Below are 5,731 nucleotides of genomic sequence, written 5' to 3'. Positions count from 1 at the left end.
ATCTCTGTCTTCGTTGTCTCTCTCTCTCTGGTGAGTGCATGCATCTCTGTCTTCGTCGTCTCTCTCTCTCTCTGGTGAGTGCATGTATCTCTGTCTTCGTCGTCTCTCTCTCTCTCTGGTGAGTGCATGTATCTCTGTCTTCGTTGTCTCTCTCTCTCTGGTGAGTGCATGCATCTCTGTCTTCGTCGTCTCTCTCTCTCTGGTGAGTGCATGCATCTCTGTCTTCGTCGTCTCTCTCTTTCTGGTGAGTGCATGCATCTCTGTCTTTGTTGTCTCTCTCTGGTGAGTGCATGCATCTCTGGCAATTACAAAAACAAGGAGGAAAGATCGGTGGTGTCTTTTCTCCCCAACGCCTGAGCACCCTGGCGCTGTGGCAGGTGCTGGTGGTGACCCTGCCACCAGCGCCTCCTCTGTCTTCCTGCTGCCAAGCCCTAACTGCCCGCGGTAACTGCCTCTCCCCAGAGCGGCTTCGTGTAAGTCTGGGTTAACTTACGCCTGTGGTCGTCATCCGTTCCTCACGTCAGGGACTGGTTGACGGTGCTGTGAGACCCGTTCCGGCTGGTGAGGCCGGGGAGGTTCTGCTGGAGGGCTTCTAAGGGAGCCCTCCTCACTGTCAGGGTGAGAGCAAAGGCAGGGGCGGAGGAGCCCTCTTTTCTCTTGTGTGGCAACGTCGAGTGCACAAGCAAATCTGGGTTCTGCGTCGCCACCTCTACGGGGAGAGGAGGCCGTGGAAGATGAAGCCAACTGCCGTGCGTGTCAGAGCGGAAGATGCCAGAACCTGCGTCCCGCTTGGAGTCACTCACGTGCTGAAGTAGCCGCCCTGCAGCCCCTTCCGGACTTCTGCTGCTCGGGACAGGTGGCCCTCACTTAGCTGAGGCGGACTGTCCGCGAACACGACACCCTAACGCATAGCTGCACCCAGGTTGCACAGACACGGGACACAGTCCGTGGAGCACAGCACGCCCTAGGCGCCACAGGCCGCCCTAGGCGGCCTCGGGTGGTTTCCGCATCACCACCAACGTCCTCACCCACTTCCTGGGTAGCTCTGTGGATGCTACCAGGGCAGAACTCCAGCAGATGCTCAAGGAATTCGAAACACGCTGCAAAACTGGAAAGTAGGCGTGTAGTCTCACAGCCTCACGGCATCATTTAAAGCTTCAACAGTCTACTTATATCCCAGATTTTTTAGTAAGTTTACTTTTCTGGCTTTAATGGAAGCAAAGGTATCAATACTATATCCAGAGTCTACTTCAGGAAAGAAAACAGACGCTAGAAGCCTCTGCAGAGAGGGGCACACGAGGCCTCAGTCTCCGAGTGGCCTGGCCCGGGTTCCGTGTCTGTGTGTTTGGACAGGCTGTGCCAGCCTTAAGCTCATGTCCAACCTGCTCCCCTCCCTGAACCCCTGAGATTAAGGCGCACGCCTGGCATTTCCAGGCGGGGCTGGAACTGAACAGACTTCCCTTTGGCCTCAGTCTCTGAAGCACGATGCCTTTTTATGTTTTTGGTTTTTTTCTTTAGAGAGATTTTTGCTATAGGGTGTGTCTACTCACTGGAGAGATAGAGAGACAGAAAGCAAGTAATCCCTCAGGAGGGATGGCCGTGCTGCAATCCCTTCTCCTCCAGTCTCCTCTCAGGATTTTGGGCATGCACACAAATGCAGCCGGCATGAGCTTTAAGCCACCAGATCCAGGACTCAAACCCTGCTCAGCTGCGTGTGAGTCCAGCAACAGAACCATTACACCACCTGCTGGTCCCATCGTGCGATGTCTTAACAGTGTACGCCAGAGCAACTGGGCCTGAAGTCCATTTTTATTTCCAGTTTTGCAGTTTTGTTCATTGTGGATATTCTGCATTTTTTTAGGTTCAGATACATGTGTCAGTAAACTCAAAACAACAGTGGTGTAACAGCAGTTCACGTCTCACTCCTGAAAACCCAGTGTAGGAGTCGGTGCTCTGGGACAGACGTGGTCTCCTTGGTGTTAGGGACGCTTCTTGGAAGCAGTGGAAAGCACGGTTTGTGTCACACATACCTTCAGTCTACATCGTATTGGTCTACACTAGAATCTAGAGAGCCTGGGAAAGGTGGTAGTTGGGGGGACAAGTACCACCAGCTAAAACACCAGGTTCTGTTTCCGAGGCAGAGGCAGAAGCGCTGGATAACAGGGAGGGCTTTGCTAGCGTAACTCACTCTGCCTTTCCCCCATCTCTCAAGTTCTTAGGTAAGTTAATAAGCATCAGGGTTTGAATCGCTTTGTGTTATTCATGATGACAAAGATTTCATTACATGGCTGGACTATGACTTAGTTGACTCTGTTTAAGTTATTAATATTTATAATATTTCAATTTTTGCGATAAAAATACTATGACGGTGAACTCTTGGGCTCATTGCATTAGATTTATTCTTCTTTCTTTGTTTCTCTCTCATGTGCCCAGAATCCCAAGAGGAGAGTGGAGGAGAAGGGATAATGGCATGGCTATCCTCCTGGGAGATGATTTCTCATTTTCTGTCTGTCTCTCTGGCAAACCCACATGCCTTATAGAAAAAAAAAAAATCTCTCAAAAAAAAAAGTGTCGTTTTTCCTTTCATAGGGCGTTCCCAACACTGTCTTGTCATGCCACAGTCTCTCCCATCAGCCTTCCAGATGGCCAGGGTCACAGACACATGGACACTCCCGGTGTGTTCAGGCCCCCGGGAACCAAACCCAGGGCCTTCCCATATGGTTCTAGCTTCATCCAGGAGCACCCTACAATCTGCTCCCACACTGGGCTGACATTTCTGATTATCACTTAATTATCTCATTGGAATATAAACTCTTAGGCTAAAGAATATGAACTTTTCATTTTTGTAAATTGACAAATAAAAATTGTATATATTTATTGTGTATATTTATTTTATATAACATTTGTTTTTGTTTTGTTTTGTTTTGTTTTTGGAGAGAGTTTTGCTATAGGGCGCATGTGCTCGCCAGACAGACAGAGACAGAGAGACAGAAAGTGAGAAATCACCCCCCAGGGGGGATGGTCACGCCGCAATCCCTTCTCCTCCATTCTCCTCTCGGGATCTTGGGCACGCACACACACACGCCCGGTGTGAGTTTAAGCCACCGGGTCCGGGACGCGAACCGTGGTCGACTACGTGGGAGTCCAGTGACATAGCCATTACGCTAACTGCGGGTCCCTACATTTGTTTGTTTTAATATGTGAGAAGGCACGTGCACTTGCTGGAACAACACAGAGAGAGAAAGGGAGAGGGAGAGGGAGAGAAAGTGAGAGCCCCCCCACACACACACACTGGGAAGTGGCACGCTGAATCCCTTATTCTCCACATCTCCATCCTCTCAGGATTTTGGCGCACACACCCAATGTGTTTTCAAGCCATTGGGACTGAGACTTGGACCTCAGGGTTGGTCATGTGGGACCCAGCTGCTTTAACCACACCCCACAGGCTGTCCCCAACATATGGTTTTAAGATAGGTATACAGGTAGAATGACAAAATCGAACTTATTAATATATGCATTACTTCACATAGCTATCTATAATGGGGTGTGTGAAGACACTTAAAATCTACTCTTTTAGTGATTGTCAAGAATATAATACATCGTTATTGTAATGACCATGTTGTATAATAGATCTCTTTAACTTACTCCTTCTGTCGAATTGAAACTTTGTATCCTTTAAAAATTTTTTTATTTAATTTTATTTATTATTTTTTAATTTGATCAGAGAGACAGAGAGACAGAGAGGGGAAAGTGAAAAAGCAACTTGCCAGGTCCAGGACTCAAACTGTGGTCCATCAAGTGGGAGTCCAGTGCCTTAACCACTATGCCTTTACCCATCATTCCCTAGCCTTTGGTAGCCACCATTGTACTCTCTCTGTCTGATTTTAGCCTTTTTAGATTCCACGTGTAAGTGAGACAGTGCAGTATTTTCCTTTCTGTGCCTGGCTTATTTCACCTAACAGTGTCTTCCAGGTTCATTCATGTTGTTGTCAGCAAGAGACAGGATTTCCTTCTTTTTTTTTAAAGGTTGAATGTTATTTCGTTGTGAACATATACCATGTTTTTTTTTTTAAGAGATATTTTTGCATATTGCACGTATGTTCACCAGAGAAATAGAGATAGAAGGTGAGAAATCACCCCCCAAGGGGGATGGCCATTATGCAATCTCTTCGCTTCCATTCTCCTTTCAGAATTTTTGGCATGCACATACCTGCGCCCAGCTGCCGAGGCTAGTACTTGAACTGCAGTCAACTATGTTGCAATGCAGCAATGTAACCATTACGCCATCTGCTGGTCCTCATACACCACATTTTCTTTATCCAGTCATATACTGATGGTCTATTCCATATCTTGGATATAGTGAATAATGCAGCAATGAACACGAGGGTGCAGAATCCTCTCTAGCCTGCTGGTTTCTTTTTCTTTGGATATACATCCAGTAGGAAGTTTACTAGGTCATACGGTAGTTCTATTTTTAACTGTTTGAGGAACTTCCATTCTGCTTGCCATAAAGGCTGTAGTAATTTACATTCCCACCAACAATGTGCAAGGATTCTTCTCCAACACCTATGTTTTCTTTTTATAATAGCCATACTAACAAGTACGAGAGGATATCCCAGTGTGCTTAAATTTGAAAATGAGTGATGTTGAGTATTTTAAAAATACATACCTCTTAATCATTTGTATGTCTTTTTTTCAGAGAAATGTCTGTTTAAGTTTTTTATTAGTTTGTTTGGTTTTTTTTTGCGCCACAGGGTGCATGCACTCACCCAGAGAGCTAGAGAGAGGTAAAGTGAGAAATCAACCTGCTTAGGGGGAGGCCACACTACAATCTTTTTTCCTCCATTTTCCTTTCAGGATTTTGGGCACGTGTGCACACATGCTCCATGTGATTTTAAGTGCTAGGTACAGGACACAAACGGTGGTTGGACATGTGGGAATCCAAAGCCTTAACCACCGTGCCACTTGCTGGCCCCTTGTTTGGATTTTTTAAATGCTCATTCTAGAAAACCAGATTACCGGTGGGGCCAGCAGGCGGCATGGTGGTTAAGGCTCTGGATTCACACATGGCCAACCATGATTCAAGTCCTGAACCTAGTGACTTGAGAATCACTCTAGGTGTGTATGTGTGTACATGCCCAAAGTCCTGAGAAGAGAATGCAAAAGAAAGAAGCGTGGCATAGCCGTCCCTAGAGGAGGAGTTCCTACTTTCACTCTTTCTCTCTCTGTCTGTCTCTGGTGAGTGCACATGTGCTATGGCAAAAACCTTAAAAAATTATTTGTTTTCTTAATGTTGAGTTCCTTATATATTGTAGGTATTTTTTTTAATTTAAATTTATTAGTTTACATTCATTCACTGTACATTATTACAGCATACAAAATGAGATTTCCCATCCAGGGTACACTGTATATTGTCTCAGTCAAGCACATCAACAAACATGTTATTGTCAACAAATAATTTTCTATTTCTTGTTTCCTGTATGTTTTGCTTCCCCCCATCCTTGATTCCCTCTTACTCTCTGCCATCTCCCACTCTCTTCCCACACTGTCTCTGGTATCTATGTTTGCTTTCTATACTGTTTCTCCCCCACTTTTTATTGAATTAGTAAAGATCTTAATTAATCTAAATATTTTCATAGCAAACACAGCTGATATATACATTTCCATGAACACAAGTCTAACTTTAGGCATCCTATAAAGTAGCACCTAGCTGGGGCTATATATCTTACTG

The sequence above is a fragment of the Tupaia chinensis genome, unplaced genomic scaffold, assembly GCF_000334495.1.
Source record: "Tupaia chinensis unplaced genomic scaffold, TupChi_1.0 Scaffold000195_1, whole genome shotgun sequence".
In the NCBI taxonomy this organism is placed as follows: Eukaryota; Metazoa; Chordata; class Mammalia; order Scandentia; family Tupaiidae; genus Tupaia; species Tupaia belangeri.
Note: the sequence above shows the minus strand (reverse complement) of the source record.